Below are 26,182 nucleotides of genomic sequence, written 5' to 3'. Positions count from 1 at the left end.
GTATATTTATATCAAATTAAAATAAATATTTTTCAAAAATAAAAAATATTCAAAACAAATGTGAAAGCGACAAAATTATTGAATATGAAAAAAAAGTAAATAAAAAATAAACGTGAAAGAGACAAAAATATTGAATATGAAAAAAAATAAAAAAAAATATTGAAATAAATTATGATAAAATTAAATTATACTTTCAATAATTGTACGAAAAAATTATTATTTAATCAGATAAAGAAGTAAATATATTTACTGGAAAATATCAATGTAATGTATGTAGTTTGTTAAGAGAGAGAGGTATATGCTAAATAAAAAGAAGAAGAAAATCTTTTTGATGAAAAGAAAAAATTTGTTGAGATATCTATGCAAAATTAAATCTTCACGTAAAAATAGAAGATTAATAAAAAAAATTGAGAATAAACATGGAGTCGAAAAGTGACATAAAATACCTTACTTTATTTATATATTATTGATTGATTGACGTCATCAATGGAGTTAAATTTTGTAGCCATAATTTTTGGAAAAGAAAAATAAAAAACAAAATGATTAAATTTATGAATTGGTTCACTGGGAATCAAAATTGAATCAAGGTATTGTAAGCGCGCGCGCGTGTGTGTAAACAATAAACATCAGTAGAAGTGTTTAAGATGTTTGAAAAGTTGTCTTCAAAAATAAAATAAAATAAAAAAATGAAACATTTTATATTGAAAAGTAGCATTAGAAAGTGGTTGAAATATAGATATCAAAGTATATGTAAGAGAAATAATAGAATTGGTATTTCACAAACCTGAAGAAGAAAAAAGATTAGATGAAAAGAAGGTTTGGGGATTCCATTTATGCTCAAAATATGTGAATATGTGATTAACAAAAATTCTTTTATTTATAATTAACATTTGCATTAAAATATGTTGCTAAAAGATAACATAATAACTAATCGAAGCCTTTGCCCAAAAAAAAAACTAATCGAAGCCACTTTTTTTTTAAAAAAAGAAAAACTAATTGAATGATACGGTGCTAATTAAAAGATTACTTAATAACTAATGGAAGCTTATTTTCCTAAAATAAAAAAACAAACCAATTGGAGCCTTTTAATCATAAAATAAGATCATATACGTAAACTTTGTTGAAAGTATTATAAGCAGTTTGTTGAGATATTTCTGTTACATAAAATATTAGACATTCAATAAAAATCTAAATGAAATATTGAGTGGATAAGATCAAATATTTGTTGAGATATTTATGCCAAATAAAATATTGGTTTTAAAAAATAGAAAAAATAATAAAAATATTGAGAATGAATGTGGAAGTGACACGTGGCTTATAACCACTTGTTCTCATCAACAAATAACAACTTGACAGCTGATCACATAACTGAAATTTGGAATAAGGAAGTGCCTTTAAAAGTCAGTCTCTTTGCTTGGCGTCTGATGCGTAATAGGTTACCAACAACAGACAATTTAGTTAAAAGACAAATTTTACAACCAAATGCTCAGCTTTGTGTGGGTGGATGTGGCATGATGGAAGACGCAAAACACTTGTTCTTCTCTTGAGATTTTTTTGGTAAACTGTGGTATGGTATTTCTCACTGGCTCAGGTACCACTTAGTGTTTCCTGATCATGTGTCAGATCATTTGTATCAATTTGGCACCTTAGGCGGGTTTTCCAAAAGCAACCGCTCAGCTTTTAATCTCATATGGCTTTCTTGTGTGTGGGTAATTTGGATAGAAAGAAACGCTCGGGTCTTTCATCAAAAAGAGGTCCCGTTACATCAATTACTAGATAAAATTAAACTTCAATCATACTGGTGGCTGAAAGCGAACTGTCCTAACTTTGCTTTTTCCTATCATTTGTGGTGGTTGAACCCTTTACCTTGTCTGGGTATTTATCTGTAATGGGGGGTTTTGTCATTTGATCTTGTTATTTTGTTACCTTTTGTTATGAGGTTGTAATTTGATACTCTTTCAGCTGGGTTTTTGCACTTCTTGTGCTGAAATTTCCAGTCTGCAGTAATATATTTCATTTTAGCTTCTTCAAAAAAAAAAAGTGACACGTGCCTTAAAAAAACCTTACTTTATATATATACTTTTGATATCCAATTATAAATTGAAAGATGGTCATGTTAACCCTAATATTCAATTTATCTACTATGTGGCTTGATGTGTTTTGATGTTCTCGACCATGTAATTTTTTTTTTGAAGGAACCCTTTCTTTAGGACATATGAATTTTGTTTATGAAGAAGCCAATATGCAATATATTATATCAACAAAAGTGATTCATCTAGCACAAGGCGTGCAAAAGAGAATCACCCAAAAGTTTGTACAAAAACAGTCACAGATAACTCATATTAAGACTGCTCGAAATTACAAAGGAAAACATACACTAATTATAGCATCAGACCCATACAAGATAAAGGGTGCCTCCACCAGTCATGATAGCTGAACGCAAAAGTAATGAGACCCGCCTTCAGCCACTGGAAAGATAGCATTTTTACCTTGTCTATTAATTGATTAGGAACCATTGCCTTGTGATTAAAAAATCTGTTATTCCTTTCCTTCAAAATGATCCCGACACACGCAAGCCATACCAATTTGAGGAACAGATATGTAAATTGCGGTAACTGTAACACCCCAATTTTTAAATATTAATTTATTGATATTATTGTTATATAATATTTATTAGTAATATTAATATTATTAGGAATTGTCTATTTAATGTTTTCAATATATGTTGTAGGATTATGGGTATTTAGTGAATAGATGAACTAGTGAATTGTTGAAAAATAGAAGATTATGAGATATTAAGGGGCAAGGGATGTTTTTAGCAAATATGAGAGAATAGATGCGTATTAGTAGAACGGGGGTTTAAGTAAGTTGATTAGTGTTTTAATTAAATAAATAAATAGAAGGAGGTGTAAATAGTGGAGCCGAATAGTTATAATAGAATAATAACAAACTCTAGAGGTGGAGATAGTAATCTGAAATTATTAGTAACAAACCTAGAGGTAATCTGAAAAGAAAAGCTAGGGTTGTGGAGAAAAGAGGCAAAGGAGGCAAAGAGAGAAGAGCTTAGGAAGAGATTCAACCGTAGGAATTCATCAGTTTAGCAAAACTAGAGGTAAGAGGGGAGTCTCTATTCACCATTAGGGCTGTATCAACATATGGGTAGTGAATGAATTTGTTTTTCATTGTTTGTTCTTTTTGTTGTTGTGACTATACATTTGATTTTGTTTACCAATATATTTGTCGATATTCATCCTTTCTTAAATATGGATTCAGTTGCATGTCATTCGGTTAGGATTGTAAAGTTGCTTTTGTTCTATCTGAAATTGTCTGATGACTTTTTGCGTTGATTATATTTACATAGCCAGAAAAAGAAAATCTGTTAATTCCGTTGCTGCCGTATTTTATAATATAGCTCTGCTAAATATTTTCCTTTAAATTTCAAATCCCAGCAGTTTGCTGTTAATTCCTTTCACTCCAATTTGCTATAATTTCTTTTCACTCCAATTTAATTGCTTACCTATAATATGTATATATACAGTGGCGGAGTCCTTCATGGGCTGGGGTGGGCCACGGCCCACCCGGAAAAATTTAAAAATTAACCACTATAGGTCTATTTTGCAAAATTTTATACAATTTTGTGTCGGTTTTAGGTTTCGGTTGATCTAAATTCCCGCAAAGTGGTGTAGTGGCCCACTCGAAAAATTTAAATAATTCAATTATAGGTCTATTTTGCGAGACTTTAAACAATTTTTCAACGGTTATAGTTTTCCGCGCTTCAAAAGTGGCATACGTGATTTTTGTGATGCTTATACTTGGCATATTAGCGGAGGCTTATAGAACTTCGAATTTGTGGGTTTCAAATATCTTGTATATTGTCATGTCGACTAAAAATTCTCTCAGTTAACGGTTGTAATGTACAAAAAAAGTTTCATAATTTATAATAGTTATTAAGTATGTAATTATTTAAGTATCCACCCTAACTTTTTAGTCAAACTTTATCATTTCAACTACGTATTTAATGTTTATTACAACTTTAATTTTTCTTTATATATTATAATTAATTTTAGTGGCCCACCCTAACTTTTTTTTTCTAGCTCCGCCACTGTGTGTGTGTGTGTGTGTGTGTGTATATATATATATATATATATATTATTAATATCATCAAGATATCGCTACATTTCCACCTATCAACACATGTACAAGAATTGAGGAAGACATCAATCACCTGTGAAAAAGGCATCAATTGGATCGGGTTGGGTCCACTAGGGAAGGGAGTGAGAGGGTCAGGTCTTCCTCTGCCTGGTGGAAAGGTGTTTCACTGCTAGAGCCGGAGGCGGTGCCTAACAGTGATGTGTCGGTGGGGCATGCCTCGCCGAGGAAGAGATTTTCTAGACTATTCCAGATCTCTACCCAACAATCTTCTTTTTTTAGGTCTCTGTCCTCTTGGGTAGGTGATAGGTGGGCTTGGGAGCTGAGATGGAGAATAATGCCTTTTGTTTGGGAGGCCAACCTTTTGGAGGAGTTTCTAAGGGTGCTGGAGGGGCATCCCCATTACGAGGATCCTGACTCTTGGTCTTGAAAGTATAGTGCTGACAGGATTTACTAGGATAAAACTGTGTATTGTGATATCTCTGGCGTTCATCTAGGAGCGGATACCAAAGCGGCTGGTCTATCTCATATCCTGGCTTTGGTCTGGAAGAGTTAAGCATCGTCCAATGTTGGTGTCTTGATAGGATTCTTACTAGAATGAACCTCTTAAGACATTGTGTGCTGAGAGATTGAGAGACTTCATTTTATGTGTTTTGTGGTGTGGAGACGGAGACTGTTAGTCACCTTTGGGACCTGTGGGGTTGCGTCAGTTTGGTACAATATTTTTAGATGCTTTGATTGGGAGTTTGTCCTTCCTAGTTATTTGTTGGGTCTTATTGAGGGTTGTTGCGTGTTTCCTAGGGGAGAGAGAGAGAGAGAGAGAGAGAGAGAGGAGAGAGAGAGAGAGAGAGATAGAGAGTATTAGGTGTGGTTTTTTGTTGATCTGACACTCGGTGTGTGGTCCATCTGGTCTGCTCGTAATGATCTGGCCTTCGCTGGTAGGACGTTGGATATAGAGAAATTGGTTAATAAATTCTGGTTTATCCCTAGGCGCTGGTTTTTTGCGAGTCACTCTAGTCATCCTTGTTCCCATTATGAGTGGGTGGTAGAACCATCGATCTGCTGGGACCGTAAGGATTCTGGCGATGAGTTTTGATTGGGCGCCTTTGAGCAGGGGGTCTGGGTTTGTTTGTTCTCTTTGTATCTGCTCTTGGGGTAGTAGGCTTGGTTTATCTCCTCAGGGTGTGTATGGTGTTGGTTTGGTGTCGTCTTTTCTATTTTCAAGTTCAATCTACAATTTTTCTGCGAATCCTAATCGTTTGTATTATTGACTTGATTTACTTTTTATAATTTTCTATTTTGCCATTAAAAAAAATATTGGAAGAAAAATGAAAGTAAGGATCATTTCCCTATGGTGGAAGCAAAACAAAAGCACTAATTTTCTCCCTTGGAAGCGGTTTATATTTTTGGCTCAACTTCGATTCCATATTATACAATTCATTAACAATTTTAGAAGAAATTCAAAATAAATATCAAGAAGTTAGAAGACGGTGTGAGTTTGTGAATTTGTAATAGATTGAAGACGAAATTGATCAGAAGAGGGAGATTATGATTTGACCTGAAGCACAACCTTGATGTATGCGTCAATGTGGTAGAGTTTGGCAAATGTCTCATCACTAGAGACATTGGATCTGTTTTACTTAACGAGGTTGTATCTGCTTCTACTCAATGATTATGACTTCGATTTCAATTAGTTTTTAGTATAAAACTTAAATCTCTAAAACGAATTTTCATACATAAAATAAAATAAAATACATTAGAGTTGAGTATAATACCCGAAGTTTATTACCATGCAGGTTCTGAAATTCATTCTAACATATGTAAAGCCTCCGTCTTTGCTCTTATTTGAAGGAATTTCTATGGACATGAAATAGAATGGAAGAAAATATGACACGAGTTTGTGAAAATAGAAACGAAAAAAAAGACCTTCTGGGTGGATCAGATGAAAATAGAAAAAGAAAATTCAAAACCATTTGCACAAAAACTTAATTGCTAAAACTTATAAAGTAATTTATCTACTAACAGATTACCAGGAGGAATCCTTCCCCATCGGGATTACATCAGAAAAAATTACAAACAATCCATAGAGTGAGACAAAACTTGCTCCACAAGGTGTCTAGCTATGTACTCTTGGAGGGATCCACTTCCAAACAATCCATGCCTGTATTAGGACAAGTTACCATGTCACAATTTACATGGTTTCTCAACTAATTCTATATTGTTCACAATAATTTAAATAATTATTATACCCTAACTAAATATTCCAAAGTTCTGTCCCATAAACAAAACAAAAGTCCAAAGTTTGTGATGTAATAATATAAATTAACATGCGAGTGTGAGTAAAGGAGGTTTACACACACATATAAGTAGCATTATTGATATTTTAAGTTTTGTGTGTAGATAAGTAATGAAAGATATTGGCCTAAAAGTACCTCACATTACTGAAGAAACACCACGACCATCAGATTGTTGCAGTATAGTCATCTTGCTTAGACTCCAAGGAAGTGGAAACATGTACCAATTCACTTATGTCGGTATCAACACCACCCGTCAGGCTGTTTGCTGCTCTATCCATACTGCGTCCGTTGACAACTGTAGAGAGATGAGCAACGTCAATTTTAGCATTCTATCTAACAAAGAAAACAATAATTATAAAAAACTTGATGGGATAGACAATGTTGAGGAAGGAGAAATTACATAAGCTAAAATATTACCTTTCTATTTTTGCTTCAATTTCCTCAGAAACACCACTACCCAGACCAGAAAACACATCTGACTCTGAGAAACTGTTGAAACCATAACTTCTTTGTGACACACTCAAAACACATTAGGCACAGTAACATCACAAAGAATACACAATGATATAACCATACTCAACTGAATCCAACTCAAATGTCTATCATTTTTTGTGAATCATAGATGACTAAATTTTGTAAAATAACATAACATTTTATCTAAACAAGAAAAAAAAGAATGTAGGAAAGGATCCTGCTAGAAAGAAACTACCATAGTGAGTAATATGAAGGAAAGAGAAGAACATAAGAAGGGAGTAGCAAACAGAAGTTATATTGCAATTCGAAATTAATCATTTAACAGAAAATTTCTAGCTCACAAGTTGAAGTCACTTTTCTTTTGTTTTTTTTTTTTTTTTGAAAAGCCAAACTTTATTATAAGCTCCCAACTTCTTAAGAATAGAAGCTGGTGCCAACAGAAACAATACACCAATGCCTCAGCGCTAAGGCAATACAAGGCAACACTGACAAGTAAAAAGCACCACCCATGACCCAACTAACAGGCACGCGCGGCTAGCTACCCAACAGCAACAAAACAGAAGTTTTAAAACTGAGGTATAGCAGCAACAAACACTACCAACTGAGGGCTAACAGCAGACCGCCCAGTTGGGCTGTTTGTGCTCCTCGGCAGACATCAATAGCCCCAACAATCAGTCCAAACAAAACAGCGTAAAAGCGAAAAGCACCCCACCAATCCGACTATAAACCCACTTTACCGAGACAAACATTCTCTTGGGTTCCAACACCACTCATAGAACAAACATGTTGCTATTTTCATTCTATTCATACACCAATGCCAAGAGATCACTTTGACTTGATCCACCATTTCATCAATCCCACAAACTTTGTTATTAAATACCTTATCATTTCTCAATTTCCAAATAATCCAAATCACCGCATGCCAAATGACCCACGCCCCTTTCCTCAATTTCTTCGAAGTCATAATACTCGACCAACAATTAAAATGAATAATCAAATTAGGAGGATTAATAAAATTAATTTGCATCCAATTCATCACCTCCCTCCAAACTTGAGAGATAACATGACAATGAAGAAACAAGAGCACACTTGTTTCCTCACGATTTCCACAAAAAATACACATCTTGGAATCATTGATTGCCAAAAGCCTCCTCTTTGCAAGATTAACCTTAGTGGGAATACAGTCAATTAAATCGGCGGAAATGAGATTTTGCGGAGCTCAATTAAATTAGGAAAAAGATGCAGTTTCTCTCATTAACTCTTGGTCATTAGTAATTTAGTATGTTCATTGCAATGTCTGCTATAAGATTGCACAAATTTCATACTGTTTGCCTCAAATCTTGCACAACAATATGAACTGATCAGAATTTTATCATGGATGTGGTACTTAATGAAGGTTACAGTTGCTTTAAGTGATATCACGGTGGTCACAATGTCTATATAAAGAATTACCAAGTCATAGGAACATCAAAAAAACAATAATAAATATATTTTTTTTTGGTAATAACAATAATAAATATATGTATATACTACTAACTACCAAGTAAAAACAATAATTTTAGTACCACTAAAAAATGGGTTCCCTGGGTGGGCACCCCTCCTGCCCATGCTCTGAGAGAGTTTCCAATATTGCAGATAGAATTAGCATCATAAATAATATTCACACTGATCCATTCAATGAGTTGATATAATTTCCCAAACACTTTATGTAAACCATATATAATATAGTAAGAACTGATGGATTAAACCATAATCTAGTAATAGTTTCTTTTTTTAATGTTTCATACTCATTAGAAACTTCCTTACAATTGAACACCAGAGAGAATTTGAACATCTTAATGATTCTGCACCAAAAGCAGAACCATTCCATGGCCATTCCTCAACTAAATTATATATAAATAAAAAAACTCACAAAATGAAGGATCTTTGCTACTTTTCTAAGATGTAAAAGACCTATATAAGGAATATTTATTAAATTGGCTTAAGCTTCATCAAAGAGGCTTAACACAAAGTCAACTAGCACAATCACGTCAGTATAAAAAAAAAAGCCAGAATTTGGAACAACTGATATTAACTCAAATGAGAAACCATTTAATATTTATAAGGACACAAAAGGAACTCTTTACCTTGTACACAATTCAAACAAAAAAATAATAAAAAATAAACATACCGACAATAGTAAAATAACATACAAACTAGAATTTCACCCGGTTCAGAATTTAAAACATGCAGAAATAGAACTGCAAAACAACCAGAAAAGCAGTAGCAAAGTATAATTGAGGTATTGTTATACAACTGATAAAGACAATAATAATAAGTGCAACTAAATAATAAAACCAATAGACACAATTCCAACACAAATTTTTTGCTAAACATTGTAATGATGAAACTAGGATAGATAATGATTGCAAAATTTTTGCTAAACATTGTAATGATGAAACTAGGATAGATAATGATTGCAAAATAATTGTTTGTTGATTCCTCTGACTGCAATAAATTAACAAGGATGGCTGAAAAACAGGAAGTCCAGCATAAATTCATAGAAAAAACGAGGCATTCCTCCTACGACTGAGGTTGAATCTGATCTGAAAAGACCTGCATAAATAACAAGCCAAAATAACTTATTGATTGAAGAAAAAATACAAAACTTGACAACTACCAATTTCAACAAATCTGAAAAAATAAAATGTAAACAAACATACAATGTTAACAAAGTCAAGGCAAACAATAGGTAAAAATACATATGTGCCATTTAAATAGCAAAAATACAATAAATGCAGTCATCAAAAGATTATTAAATAACTGCAATCTAAAATGAAATAATATAATCCAGAGTCAAATAAGGCGTAATAGTGAACAATTTTATTTGTAACGAGGAATGACCAACACAACCTTATCCAAATTATTACTACACTATATAATCAGCCAATACATTAGATTCTTCTATCAATACATATTCATGTAGTTACTACTAATAAGATATAAATAATGTACGTCAAAAAATGGATTTGAAGTCAAACTCGTAAACTAGGTGCTCATCTTAATCTTTCACTTTAGTTCTATATTCACATTCTGCAATGCACAGGATGTAAACAGAAAGAGTAGGAAAATTAAAACAGAATCAAATGTCCTTGTCTATCACCAACAAAACCCCATGTTTCTTGAGATGGGGACCTTAAGCCAAACAATCAACCACAAAAGGAACGTAAAAGGTCTCCATTTTATACCCTCTTTTTGATGTTGAGGTTATCCAATTCTCCATATGGATAGCTTTTATTAGCTTTTGATACCTCATACCTATGCATGCAACCTTGAATAGAGTTTCCAGTCTTATCAACATCAACGTTTCCCAGTTATCACACTTTATTTGACCATTCAGTTGAACAGAACGTGTAATCGAATCAGTCCAAAACCATAACAATGTTACAAATTTGTTTTGATTCTATAAGTTACTATGTTCTTGTCCATGTACTTCTTTCCTATTCACAGCCCCATAGGTTCAAACTACTCTAACACAAAATATAATAACTAGCTAACTATAGATATTTCTTCTAGGCATTGTTATCAAAATCCCGACTTAAATCCTAAAATCCAGGATTTTACGACTTTCTTCACCTTCAACGACTTAAATCCATAGCAGAATCCTAAAATAAGTAAAATCCATCGATTTTGATTGCGATTTTACGTTTTCTTATAAACTAAGTCATTTATAACTATATACCATTTATAACATATATTTAGTATTTTTCTTTTTTTGGTAAAATCCATCGATTTTGATTGCGATTTTACAATTTCCTATATCGATTCTACAAAAGTCCTTGAGTAAAATCCTTCGATTTTGATTGCGATTTTACGAGTCCCGATTTTGCTATTTCCTTTCGACCTGAAGTAAAGTCCCTATTTTGACAACCTTGCTTCTAGGCATATAAAACTTTAAACTGCAACAATATAAAGATTTGTGTATCATGTATCAACATTTCATCCTTTAGAGTATTTCATCACTAATTTATCCCTACCACTCCAAATCAAGACTTTTTATACTATCTCAAAAATAAAAATAAATCAGCGTCAGTGTCTGTGTCATTCAGAATAAGATGGGATGACTTGTGGCTGATGATAAAAAATAACTGAAAACAAGTCAAATACCCCTTTTCCACCTGGAGGATCAAGTAATGACTATAAGATAACTATCCATTTACAATTCAACCCTTCAGTACATTGTTTACTATAATTCATTGGTTATTTGCACATGTTATAGTCTAAAAAACAGTTCACGTCTACACCATCAGTGGGAAAATTAACTAAGGTTGAAACTTGAAAGTGAAGATCCAATTTGTCAAAAGATGTAGTATTATAGAACTTATGTTGAGTCTAGTGTAGCAGCAGAGACAAGAAAAAAATCATCGGCGGCATGAGATAGATCATTCAACTTTGTGTCTTTTTTCAGTATAGTGTGTCTTTTTTTTTACAAGTTCTGGAATAATTATCTTCTTTAAAAAATTACATCACAATAGTTTTATATAACATATTCAATTTGGTTCATAATGCATTGTGCAAGATTTGAAGCAAACATTAAAATATTTGTGCAACACTAAGCAGGTATTATAACATCTAATTCATAACGCAAATCTTAGAAAATCCAATGACAAACCATTTAATGCAATTCATGATTGTGAACTATTTAAAATATAGTGCAAGATGTGAGAGAGCCAACAACTCAAATTAACCAAACTATTGAAAATAAAAAGCAATGTTCAACCTATAGATTCCATCAACCATTAATTACCAATTATCTAACAAGTCACCAAAATTAGAGCAGGTATAACATAAATAACACAAACAAAAACTAACCATATATATGTTGCAGTTGAATCCATGCCTAAGGTGATATGAGACTCTCAATGTAGACTTTTGCGTTTGTAGGTTCATAGTTGTTTTGAAACTCAAGAATATTCGATGTGCCAGCTTTAGAATCATAAACAATCAACTTTATGTTTCTAGTTTCAGACCCAAACTTTTTACATTGTACCAACAGTTGGTCATCCTGAGAAATATATAAAGCAGTATAAGCTTCTAAATCCTGATCTTGCAGATTAGGAATAGTGTACAATTTAGTCCAAGACTCTTGATTTCCACACTCCTTCATAATCCAAACATCCCAATATATAACACCACTTGCAAAGACACACAAGCAATCCCTCACCACACCCAAAGTCCACCGAACATTTTTATTCTTGAAATCAGGTAGAGCCATGCTGAGCAAAAGCGACAACCATGCGGATGTTGCACACCATGCTGAGCCCAGCCGCCTTTGCAACATGATTCATTAATGATATTGCTAGAAACTATGCACATCAACTGCATTTTGTGTGCTCAATGTAAGTTTGTCTTATAATGCCCTTGACATCTGAATTAATTACACACCATTGAGACACACAACTTATAGACATCATTTATTTCTTTGTCTCAAGGGCAAATGGAAGTGTGCTGGTATCCTGAGATCTATTCCTATATATACGTGTTACTCTGAGTGGTGTTTTTGCCATTGTCTCAAAGTTCTTTAAGTTCATAACAGAGTTCATCAGAAAATATCACCTTAGCAATTTAATCTCGGATACTCACTCATGGCAAGCAAAGATTAGCTTTTGTGTTTACTGAATATTTCATTTTTTCATGTATGGTTCTTTTTACGTTATGAGTTTTCTTCGTAAATAATGATTCTGTTATTTGTTCATTGGAACTAACGAAATTTGCTGAGATTGTTGGTGGAAAGATAGACTTCCAGATCCTGACCGTTTCAATGCAAATGAAGTTGGCAGTATGCATATGATATTGCTACAATATTCAAGCTTAGTTATATGTGTTTGTTATTGTTGCCGTAATTGCAGTCTTATTTGAAAACATACCATATAAAAACTACATTACTTAGGAAACAGTTATAATTACGGTTGCCGTAATTTGGCATATGAACTATTTGGAAGAAAGCAGGTTCACAGCAGAGTGAAAATAGCTCACTTATTAGCTACTTTGAGGAATTATAATAATTAACCCTCGCAATTTTAATCTTGATTTATATGTGTTTGTTACAGTTGCCGTAATTACAAACTTAATTGAAAAAAGAAAGTAAATTCAAAATAATAGTCAGGTAACATCTGTAAATACGGTTGCCGTAATTTAGTATATGAACTAATGGTAACCAACCTATGTACTTTTGTGGAAACAACTTATAATAAGACAGTTTCCTGACATAAAAAAATTCAAATAGCAGTAGGTAGAAAATTCATCTAGAATATGACTGTTATTGTGCTTAACTACTGTTTTATACCATCTCCTGAAATACGGACCTAGAATGTGACTGCTATCTGCTAAAAAATGCAAGATTCGTCAATTATAAGAGATGACAACTATATTGAGCACTTGAATTGGTGGAATGGATTTACAAAGGGACTAACATATTGGAATGATTTTTTGTATGAAACAAGGAAAGAAAATTCTCTTAATAACATGATATGTGACAAGCATATATAACGATGATATAGAGATCAGTGACATCTTCCAACTAACAGACATATAACATTAAATATAGATTCTGATGTAAGTATATGTTGTGTTATCAAGGGCACTAATTAATTAGGCTGTCTAAATTGCTCTTGGTTATGGTGAATTAATAGATAGAAATTGTATTTTATAAACTACTTCTACTATTGCCTAGGGTGTTCCAGTAAATCATTCTTTGTTAGTTCTGCATGTTTTGGGATAAAAATTTGTTCAGAATTCTGTTTGCCCAATTCTTTCTATTAACTAAACATCATTTATGGCATTTAATTTCTCAATGCCTCAAGCTAACTATATCATTACTTTGAGTACATATTTCCTACTGCTATGTTAAAAGATTGTTTTAATTTTTCTTCAAAAAAAAAAAAAGATTGTTTTGATTTTGACCTTTGAATCAGTTGACATGCTTCTAAGAGATAGTCAGCCGTTACAAATTTGATCTGCATTATTTGAGTGGCATTTGAATGGAGAAGTCGCACTCTACTCCAAACCACACAAAGAGGTCTAGAAGTCATGCAGCCAACAATCGTGTATCCATTGAGCCGAATGAAAGGATATTAGTTCTTGATGATGAAGGGAAAGATAGCCATATAACATCTAATGTAGTTTATAAAGAATTTTTTTAAAATGTACTTTAGTTTTTTTACTGAACTATTTAACCTTCTTATCTACAAATTCATAACACCTTAATGCTACATAATCTTTATGATGATATATTTTTCAAATTCATACTTTAGTTGATTATATTTAATGCATATTGATCAACGGTCTATAACAAACCCGCACGATAGCGCGGGTTGATATATTTTTCAAATTCATACTTTAGTTGATTATATTTAATGCATATTGATCAACAGTCTATAACAAATCCGCGCGATAGCGCGGGTATAAAGTCTAGTTTGATCTATGATGGGAGGGTTGTCTTTAATTTTAAGGTATTGATGTTGTTGTAAAAAAAGTTGTTCAATAAAAACCACACAAATTGAAATCAATAGGTTTAAGGTTGTTTATTTTAGAAGGTTGTAATCTGATTTTAATCGTGCCAAGCAAGGAACATGTTTTCAGGAGCCGTTTTGCCAATATACCATTCAATCCAAATAAATTCCAAAAACTTTTTTTTTCCGGTTAAATAAAAAAGATACACATCATAAGGAAATAATATCTTTTCGAATCAGCCATGATATTATTTTACCATAAAAAAAGCAACCAACCATCTATATTATATAAATTTGCGACCTTTCTCAAGTCTATATATGGAAGTGTTTTTCTCATCATATTCTCATGACATGTGGCACTCTCAATAAACAAATTTTCTTATCCTATTATTATGACACGTGGCACTCTGAACAAACAAAGCATCCTTATGCATTTGGCTTTCAATACTCTTCCATATTAATATTTGTAACCATATATATCATTTATATATTTTTTTGGCCAATTCATGATTCTTTTTAGCCAATTCACATTTTTTTGAATTTATGAATTAATGAAATGAACTAACTTTTATTTTTATTTTCATGATGATAATATAATAATAATAATAATAATAATAATAATAATAATAATAATATTGTGAGACAATTTTATTATAATATATTTTATAATTGATATTAAAGAATGAAATTTTAACGAGATTGTTTTATTTCTCTAAAAAAAAAAGAGATTGTTTTATATAATATCATATTTCAATTGCATGTGTATTTGAATATGCAGAAAAAATTGCATATATTCTTTAACCTATTAAAAAGATTATCAAATTTATAATTTATCGAAAAGTATAAAATCTAAAAAACTAATAGTAATAAAACAAATATTATTTCATTAAACTTTTCTTTTTTTTTTAAGAAATATCATTAAGTTGTTCACCCTTCAAAAAAAAATCATTAAGCTGTTCAATTTTAATTTTAGGATAGAAAAAAAACGGAATTGAAGCTGATTGTATTAGTCAAAGAAAATCATAAACATATCGAAACCATTATTTCAATTGATTTGTATTTAACAAACTTTTTTTTTGGACAGAAAAAAAAAACAACTTAATGAGCTCATTTTATCAAACAAGAAAAAATATAAAGATTTACCTCATTTTTTTTATGTTTTTGTCAATATTTTATAACTTATATCGAGCCATATTATTAAACAACAAAAAAACATTTTTTCTTTTGCTCATAATAATTCTCCATCTTTGGACCTTGCCATTAAAACTGATTTAAGGCTGATTTAAGACTGATTCTCCATCTTTTGCCAGATTGGTGTTTTGGGAGCAAAACTGATTTAAGACCTGACCGATAAAACCGATAAATTATTAAACAAATTAAATGACATTCAACTAATAGTCCTATTTTTGTTCTTTTTCAAATGCAGGTCATTTAACAAAAAAAATTATTCCTTAAAAAAATTATATTTTGCTTAATAGTTAAGACATGAGCTCGAATTTGATTGGTCGAGATAAATGTGGTTGTTTTACGTAATTGTCCTCTAAAATCTATTATAAATTAGACCCATTGACCAAAACTTTCTTCACACCACAACTCCTGTTTTGCAGTTGTCTTTCATATTCCTTTCTTTTTCTTTGGGTAATTTTCGTAATTTTTTATTCATAATTTTATTCTTAATTTTCAGGTATTTTTCTTCCCTTTTATTTCGTTAATTCACATCAAAACTCCAATCAGCTTTCTTTCTATTTCGTTGGATTTTTTATATTTCGTTATATTTTTTTTATTGTTTCTTCTTTGTATCTCTTCACAACTAAATTACACCAAAAATTTGTTCACCGTCAAAGAATAATGATGTTAAATGTTGGTATCGTGGGAATTTGCTGATTTGTATTTCTATTTGGATCAAAGATGTGTGTTGTTTCTATTTAGCTTTGTAGTGAATTTGACACGTTCAATTTTTTGATTTTATTTCAGGTGTGGAAAGAGAGTTTAAAAAGGCGGAGGAAAGCAACTGATTCGTTTTATAGAAGGCTAGAGAATTGATGAATAAGGATTGATGGACTTGAAAAGTTGTTCCGATCAAGATTCATTCTACCCTACATGCATATACCACTATTAAATTTTTTAGATTCAACTACAGAAGGAGCACAATACTTTATGGGAAGACCAAGGATACATTTTTTCACTAAGAGTCATAATTGTACATTCTTTTACAAGGATGATCATATATATCTTTTTAATACATTTTTTCAGCCGTAAACATATATTATGTTATTATTTATTCAAATTTTTTTTATATGTTATGTTATTATTAATGCTAAGTTCCACATTGTAATGATCTTTCTATGTGTGTTTTAGTGTTGTATTATATCTGTTTGGAGGGTAGTATTTGAATGTGTGAATTTTTCTATCACTTTTCATTTAGTCAATTTATCCTACATGTTATTCTCATTTGATTTTATATATTTTAATGTTGATGTTAAAGAAGAGATTAAAAAGATTATGTTGATGTTAAAAAAGAGATTAAAAAGATTACGAGATTGCTGTTTTTTTTTTTTTTGGTGTAGAAAATCGCAACTCTTTGACAAAAAGTTCCAAGACTGGAAAACCAGTAACATGATTTGGCAGTCTAGAGCCTACATTTTTGTCAATATTCCCAATTTGTAAATTGAATAAGTGGTATGTAGAAAATAAATTAATTGATTAATATTTTTTTTATAGAATAGAGTAGTGAACGTTGATATACATTTACCTTTTGTGATTAGATGACAAAATATAGAGCTAAAACTAAAAATTAGTTAAAAAATTGTGGTGTGGTAAAGGGTATTTGTGATGCGTTTTAAATTGGTTTTGAGGTATAAATCATCCGGTCCAAAAATAAAATGATATGCGTTTAGGTTTATATTGAAAAAAACAAACTGATCCAATATAATGGTCTACTTGAATATGTTTTTTGACATCCAAATTGAAAAAATGTAATTAAAATTATATTTTTTTATAAAAGAAAATTTCTAATTTAATTTTAACTATAATATGACTATTCCTTCAAAAAAAAAAACTAATGTGACTATTTTCTATCAATGCACTTAATGAATATTGATTTCATAATATCACTTTAAATTAATTTCTCTTTAATTCTCTTTTGGTAAAAAAATATGTAACTTTACTTAAACCATCCACAACAGAGCACCATAAATTAGGTGCTTACATTTATTTCATATGTCCACATCACTCATTTTACGGTAATACTTAATAAGTATCATTTTTCTCCAACCCAGCACCTCAAAATAAATTATTAAACAGGTCCCACAAATAATTTTATATCATTACATTTTAACAACATCTATTTATTTTATTAAGATTTACTAAATGAGACTCATGAAAAATGAAGAGAGAGGGTGTTTCCATAGCCACAATTTTCCATAGCCACCCATTTATTATTCTCCACAATGGGGGTGCTTATTTAATGTGGTGTTAAATAGGTGAAGCACCCACCATTGTTGATGGTCTTAGATGTGATTAACGAAGAATGATTTCATAAAATCCATTTAGAGTAATTTTTTTTGCCAATAACTATAATAATTTGAAAATTATTAAATAATCACAGCTCTAATTGTCTTCTTTCTATTTCGTTAGTTTTTCAATTGTCTCCTCATCGTACATTTTTACAATTAAATGATATCAAAAGTCGATTTTGTTTATGATATAAAAACAACTTCTTCATTTTCAAACAAAAATAAATAAAAAATTTCATCAATTTATCGAAAATATTTATACAAAGTCCTATTCTCTTTAGTCTCTATCAGTCGCTAATGATTTTTTTCGAAGAAGCCAAAACAAAATTAACATAAATAGTTAACATCCTAATATAAGGTGTGGTTGGAGTCGTAACCTACAAAAGTCATACACATGTACCACGAAGCCAAATCGGTTGAACAAAAAAAAGCTAAATGGACATTCCAAAACAAACTAAGAGATTTTTCCCCAAGTATGCTAATCAAATAATAAATTACAAGACATGGCTTTGAGCTATAATACTAATATTGGGAAGCATCTTCGAACCAATCATTGCTTTGAATTATAATACTAATATTGGGAAGCATCTTCGAACCAATCATTATTTTGTTAAAGTTTCGAATATTTTCACTCGGTCGTATATGATCATTTTCATAGAAATAAACAGTTAATTAGTCCCTAAACTATCACTCTTTCAACAACTTGATCTCTAAACTATTAAAATCAACTAAAAGATCATTAAATTGAATTTTTTACATGGTCCACTGGTGAGAAACTTCGCAGAGTCTCCGCCTTAGACTCTGCAATTTCTCAGGAGAGTCTTTGCCTTAAAATGCATCTATAACTATGCATTTAATTTTTTTTTTATCCTTTCCTTTTTGGACTTAGATATAACTTAAGTAAAGTATTGATTATTTAAACCATTTGGTTTGGAAGAAAAAGATGTAACACATGTATGTTTTTTTTTGTCAGCAGACAAAATGAAAAGTATCACTTGAAATTAACAAACACAATTGTGTGGTTGAAGTTCAAATTACCTGAGTGAAAGTGTCCAATCTAACAATATAACGACATTGTCAATCGAGTTAGATCTTACAAACATGACGATATTTTTTTTAATATGGCAAAATGAAATATATTAAACCAAGAGAAGATTCCAACTTGGACAAGAAATGCAAGGCTAAGACTCAAAAGAATATCAAGTTATATTACAAACCAAACACCGGCAATAAAAAGCAACAAAACAATACATATGAATCAAAACAAACACTATCTAGAAAACAAAGTTCAAACACCCGCCGGTAATGAAAATCAAAAGCTAAGTGTTTAGCTTTCAACCACTAAAGATAACACATATTTTTGTTATAAATGCTTTGTTTATTTTTAATAGATATGTAGAGGTTCTCATTTTCATTTTCAATAAATCTAAACCCATTTATTAAATTTAATGGTGTTTTTATATGGTCCATCAGTGAGAGACTTAATAGAGTCTTCATCTTATAATCCATCTATAACTATGCATCACTTTTTTTTTTTGGTTATTTTCTTTTTTGACTTAGAGACAACTACAACAAAACATTGATTTTTTAAACAAGTTGTTTTAGAAGAAAAAAACATGTAACACATGTATTTATTTTGTCAATAGATGAAGTGACAAGTACCATTAAGACACATAAAATGGGAATATCCAACGTGGATGGTCGTAGGAGTCAAGAATGAATATGTTTAAAAAATTTGAGACAATTTTTAAGAAAATGATATAAAAAAATCGTACAAAATTATTATATTAGACGGAACAATTTTTCATATTACGACATGAATGCATGAAAAAAAATTGTACAAATTTTTCTAAATAATATGTATCAAATAATTAAAATTAGAATTATAAATACATAAATCATAAAGTTATGAACCTTTTTCAATATTTTTTTTCTTTTTTCCCTAAAAAAACATTTTTTTCTTTTTTAAAAATTCACATTAATAAAAAAAAATCATTTAGAATGGCAAACTAATTTCGTATTTGTTTTCCATCCGTTGTTTACTCTCTCTATTAATAATATAATTATTGCAATTTATTGATTTAATTGATTATAATTAAATTCACAATTATATGTTTAAATTCAAATATTAAATACCGAAAACATAACACAAATTTGTGATGGAGACTTGGTGTTAACTTTGTCTGCATTCAATAGAAAGTAGCTTCAAATAGTGATACTCGCGGTGATTTTTGGATGTCAAACTATTAAATTAGTTTGAATCTTAATTCGGTTCCACCACCGATCTTTCATATTCCATTTATTTTTCCGGTATTTTTTTATTCTTAATTTTTTATCAGTAGCTATCTATAATAGACTAATAAAATTAACTTATACTTAATTGTTGCAGTTCTGGTGATTCTGTTAATAAAGTCAACACAGGTTTGGTGGAGGAACTTAAGGAAATGGTTGACGCGTTTAATAAATATGCAAATAAATTTCATCAGGTGCGGGATCATGTGGAACAGGGCGGAACACCAAACTTTTTGGTTAGATTGCTTGGAAGACATACACGGGACGCGAGGATGCGCAATCTACTGACATGTGACGAAGTTGTTGCTCTAATTATTGGTGATTCAAATGATATGGAGAATGGCAGAGATGTTGTTGCTAGAAATGCAGCCGGGGAGTATAAGAGGTTGTACGAAACTGAGCCTTATTTCATACCTTTACAGTATCCTCTGTTGTTTCCTCGCGAGGAGGATGGTTTTAGTACAAATATTCCAATTAGATCTGTTGACCATGTAAATAAGAATTGGACACGGATAACAGTTACCATACGCGAATGGATTGCATATAGAATGCAAGACAGGGTCGTTGAGTATGGCAACGTTGTTAACTCGAGGAGATTGTTGCAACAATTTGTTGTTGATTGCTATACTATGATTGAATCGCAACGGTTGTGGTACATTAGAAAAAAATCAAAACACCATAAGGTGTGGCATTCTGAATGGTTTGCACGAGGCAATGGATTAGGGTGAAACTGATGCGTCTAACGTTGGATGAAAGATAGTGTGACCGCCGTCCTTTACGGGCGGCAGGCGTTACATGCTTAATAATTGTCAGGATGCAATGACAATTTGTAAGAAATATGGATATCCCGATCTGTTTGTAACAATCACGTGCAATTCAAACTGGCAAGAAATTCAAGATTTTCTTAAAGAACGAAACTTAAAGGCATCTAATAGACCTGATATTGTTTGTCAAGGGTTCAAAATGAAGTTGGATAAATTGATGGGCGATTTTAAGAAGGAAGAATTGTTTGGCAAAGATGACGCAAAAATATATTGTAATATTAGTAGTATTTTATTTAAGTATTTTATTTATTTTTTAAGTAGAATTTTATTTATTTTTAAGTATTATTATGACACCGTCTTTGTCTGCATAATAAATTGATGCAGGTATACATTGTAATACTATGCGGTATACATTGTTGATGTTTATTTATTTTTTAAATAAATTATTACACCATTTTCGTCTTAAAATAAATTATGACATCATTTTTGTCTTCGTAATAAACAGGTCATAGCACGTTATTTTCGAGTGCGAACTATTGTGTTGATATTGCCAACTGTACTAACAGTTATTGTTTTGTTGGCAGACATGTACACAGTCGAGTTTCAAAAAAGAGGTCTTCCGCATGCTCATATCTTGGTGTGGTTGAGTTCAGGGAACAAATTGAAGACGGGTGCTGACATTGATAAGATCATATCATCTGAGCTGCCTGACAATACACTTTATCCATGACTTTATGATGTTGTTTCTTCTTACATGATGCACGGGCCATGTGGTGGTGCTCGTCCCTTCTCGCCTTGCATGGACAGGGGCAGATGTACGAAATATTATCCGAAGGATTTTAAAGGAACTACGACGATAGACGACGAGGGTTATCCGAGGTACAAACGTCGCGATTTTGGGATACACGTTGACAAGCAGGGGGTCCAATTGGATAATCGCTATGTCGTTCCATACAATCCACATCTTCTCATTAGATACGGAGGTCATGTAAATGTGGAATATTGTAACAAATCCAACTCCATCAAGTACCTTTTCAAATACGTGAACAAAGGCTCTGATAAGGCATTGATGCAGTTGTCTGTTGACGTTGATAATCGTGATAAGTCCAAGCCGGTTGATGAAATAAAGCAGTATTACGATTGTCGTTATGTTTCACCTTGTGAGGCTGTTTAGAGTTTGCTTTTGATATACACCATAAATGGCCTCCTGTTCTCAAACTAACGTTTCACTTGCATAATGAACAATCGGTACTATATGATGGTGATCATGACATCGACGATGTGGTGATGTATAACGAGGAAGCGTCGACCATGTTTCTCGCGTGGTTTGAAGCAAATCGTCGGTATGTAGGCGGTCGCGATCTAACATGTGCTGAATTTCCAACAAGATTTACTTATGAGAAGAAAGACAAACAGAGGCAGCCACATAAACTAGGATATCAAATTGGAAGGCTTCATTACACGCCGCCTGGTATAGGGGAGTTGTACTACACGAGGATACTATTGACCGTTCAGAAGGGTTGCATGGGATATAGATGCATAAAAACAACAAATGACCATACCTATGGCACGTTCCAGGAAGCATGCTCTGCTTTGGGATTACTTGATGACGACATGGAGTTTATAGATGGTATCACGGAAAATGGTGAGTTAGGTTCAGGCCATCAATTGCGTTGGTTGTTTGTGCATCTCTTAACCACTAGCACAATGACGAGCCCTGATATAGTATGGGCTGCGACATGGCAGTTACTGTCCAATGGTATCTTATTTGAACTTAGGAAGCGTCTGAATATTCTGGGTAATGTCTATTGTACTTAGTACGAAATCTATGCACCATTTTTGTTTTGTTTACGATCTAATTTTTGCATTTTTTTCTCTAGCTAAAAAGGTACAGTTTAGAAAAATGGTTAACATAGTCATGCTCAAAGTATTTTATGCCTATCTCAATAAATATATTTATCTATTTAAGTAGTGATAATAAACAAATACAATATTCGTTCAAAAAAAAATAAACAAATACACTATTAAATATATTTTATTTCATGACAACGGGTTTATACAGCAATATATAGAATAGAATGAAAGGATTTAAATACGAGTGTATGCACGTAGGAAAACAATAGCTTAAGTAAAACAGAGATAAATTCAAGGCTACCTAACAAAGTAGACACACCAGAGAGCTTTTCACTAATTTTTTTAGACGGCAAATATCATTCTTCGTTGAGAGGGCATAGGAAACGCCAAGCACTCGCGGAAATGAACAGAGGATGAATACAAGAACCAACAAAGGCAACACACCTGCACCCAAAAAATCATGAGGCCGAGGTGTAAACTAGGTTGCCTTAATCAAAGACCGAACCCAGCAAAGTACCACAACAAACCGTGGTGCTGCTTACACGAGAGTACCCCTGTCTAACAATCTAATGCCCACAAAGATCCTCTAAAAAATCGCAGCTGCACTACAACAAGCCGAAATACCTGCAACTAAAAAACAGAAAAGCCAAGCGGACACAACAACAATTATGCACACATAGAAGCCTCCCAGTCAGTGGCTACATCACGTAGTAGCAGCGCAAAACTGACACCAACACACCCATAGATAATGCAAACATCATAAGGTTAATGCAGGACCTACTGTCAACGCCATAAAATTGTCATATATACTTTCCACTATGTATATCTTGATTAATTTGATCACATTTTCTGTTCTTTAATTGATTAATTTTTCATGTTATCTAGATTAGCGAGCTATCATGACATCATTTTGTAGCAGTTCCTATATCTATTTATTTTCGCGTTAAATAAATAATGGCTTGGGAAATCCTTTACAAATAAGCTTATTTTTTTAGTTTGAGTTAAGCTGAAGAAGCTTTTTTCGATTAAGAATTGAGTCGTGACTTTAATATCATTTTTTTTCTGTTGCATTGCATATATTCTCTTACTATCATTTTTCTTCAGGTGTTAATATTAATTTCGTGACTTTACATTTAATTTGAAAATCTGCATATCGGTGACGATGACATGAAGAACCTGTGTTTGATTGAAATTGAAATGCTGCTTCAGGAAAACAGACGGTCGCTTACTGACTTCAAATTTATGCCCCGGCCAAACGCAGCAGACATGCCAACTTTCACAAACAAGCTTATCGTTGATGAGCTAAATTACAACAAAGATGAACTGGAAAAGACACACGCTAATCTGTTACTGATGCTGACTGCTGAACAAAGATGTGTGCATGACAAGATCATGGAGTCTGTTGGTTCTGACGACGGTGGTTTCTTTTTCTTATATGGTTATGGTGGTACTGGAAAAACCTTTATATGGAAAACATTGTCGGCTGTTGTTAGATCAAAGGGGTTAATTGTATTGAATGTTGCACCCAGCGGTATAAAGGCTCTTCTATTACCAGGTGGAAGAACCGCGCACTCGACGCTGACAGTCCCTATTGAGATTAATGAGGCGTCATCGCTTACGATGGAAAAGGATAATCCTAGGGCAGATCTGGTGCGTGCTACAAAGTTGATAATTTGGGATGAGGCTCCAATGATGCACCAATGGTGTTTTAAGGCAGTTGACCGATCATTGCGTGATATCATGTCCAAGAACGATCCCCTAAACGAGTTTAGACCTTTTGGTGGAGTGACAGTAGTTTTAGGTGGTGATTTCAGGCAGATATTGCATGTTGTCCGAAAAGGAACGAGGCAGAATATTGTTGATGCCTCAATCAATTCATCAAAGATATGGGCTTATTGTAATGTGTTGAGGCTTACTACTAATATGAGATTGGGTGCATCTTCGGTACCTGCAGAGCAGGAAGAAATTGCTAATTTTGGCAAGTGGATACTCTCAATTGGAGACGACAACGACACTTCAGATGAGAATGGTGAAATGAAGGTAGAAATTCCTGAAGATTTGCTCATGTCGGACACAACAAATCCTTTGATGTCACTTATAGACTTTGTGTATCCCGATTTGAATGATAACCTTGGTGACCCGCTATTTTTCCAAGAAATGGGAATACTCGCACCAACGCTTGATTCAGTTGAGCATGTTAACGAATATATGATGTCACTGATTCCAGGTGAAGAGAAAGAGTATTTAAGCTCTGATTCTGTTTGTCGATCGGGTGAAAATTCTGATGTCCAAAGCGAGTGGTTCACAACGGAGTTTCTTAATGGTATTAAGAGCTCTGGAATTCCAAATCACTGGTTGAAACTAAAGGTGGGATGTCCAGTTATGCTGATGAGAAACATCGATCAGGCCAATGGACTGTGTAATGGTACGAGGCTGACAGTTACACATCTAGGGAAGAGCACGATAGCTGCTACCGTAATTACAGGAAAAAGGACAGGTACCAGGGTATTCATTCCCGTGATGAATCTTATTCCGAGTGATCCAGGACTACCCTTCAAATTCAGGCACAAACAAATTTTCCATTGACACTTTGTTTTGCAATGACAATAAATAAAAGTCAGGGTTAATCTTTATCTCGAGTGAGAGTTTATCTTCCTAAGCCCGTGTTCAGGCATGGACAACTCTATGTCGTCGTCTCTCGAGTTACTTCTAAAAAAAGGTTTGAAGCTGCTCATCTTTGGATGAAAAAGAGACCACAAATGTTGTGTATCGCGAAGTTTTTCAAAAAGTATGATCATTGGTTATGTTTTAGAATTGCTGTTGCTATAACTTAGGAAACTAAAGTTGCGTATCGTTTGGAAGTCGTTTTTTTTAATTTCTTTGTAAGGCAGGCTGGTCATTACAGGACATGCAATTTCTATATAAGCAGATCCTCCTGCTATTGACTTTTAATTGATGCACTTTTCAGGTATAATAATACGCGGAACTTTTTCTTTTACATCGTTGTTACCCTAAAATACAATATTTATATTAGACCATTTGTTTTGTAAAAAAATAAAAACAAATAACAATTGACGGTTCTGTAGCCCAAACTATATTTATACACACCCGTAAAAAATTTAACGTTTGCATTCACAGACTTAGTGTATACATCTGACACTGACTAATATCTAAAAAAAAATACAAATATTTTAGTTTTTATGATTAATAAAATACATTATGTCAACAAATAATAATATACAGTACGTCGGCGTATTTTTTGCAAAAATATTGCATATGCTAAGTTTAACAATGAGTACATCTTATACTACAAATAATTAGTATAAGTATAAATCCAAATACTTTAA

At 32.4% G+C, this 26,182-nt stretch overlaps 1 long non-coding RNA gene and 1 pseudogene across 2 annotated transcripts; one reads left to right on the top strand and one right to left on the bottom strand.

Moving 5' to 3' along the window:
* Positions 1-9,000: 9,000 nt before the first annotated feature.
* Positions 9,001-12,162, bottom strand: LOC146946937 (uncharacterized). The gene is made up of 2 exons (XR_015028300.1): positions 11,772-12,162; positions 9,001-9,515 (listed from the first exon to the last, which is right to left on the bottom strand). It is a non-coding gene; the product is annotated as an uncharacterized LOC146946937 (long non-coding RNA).
* An 8,141-nt stretch (positions 12,163-20,303) lies between these two features.
* LOC146946936 (uncharacterized) lies at positions 20,304-25,629 on the top strand (annotated as a pseudogene). Its single transcript, XR_015028299.1, has 3 exons — positions 20,304-21,246; positions 21,568-22,779; positions 23,980-25,629. The product of XR_015028299.1 is annotated as an uncharacterized LOC146946936 (transcript).
* Positions 25,630-26,182: the final 553 nt, after the last annotated feature.

This window comes from Medicago sativa, chromosome 2 (assembly GCF_051527215.1).
Source record: "Medicago sativa cultivar Bolivia chromosome 2, Bolivia_mono, whole genome shotgun sequence".
NCBI classification, from domain to species: Eukaryota; Viridiplantae; Streptophyta; class Magnoliopsida; order Fabales; family Fabaceae; genus Medicago; species Medicago sativa.
This window is presented reverse-complemented; position numbering and strand designations above follow the sequence as displayed.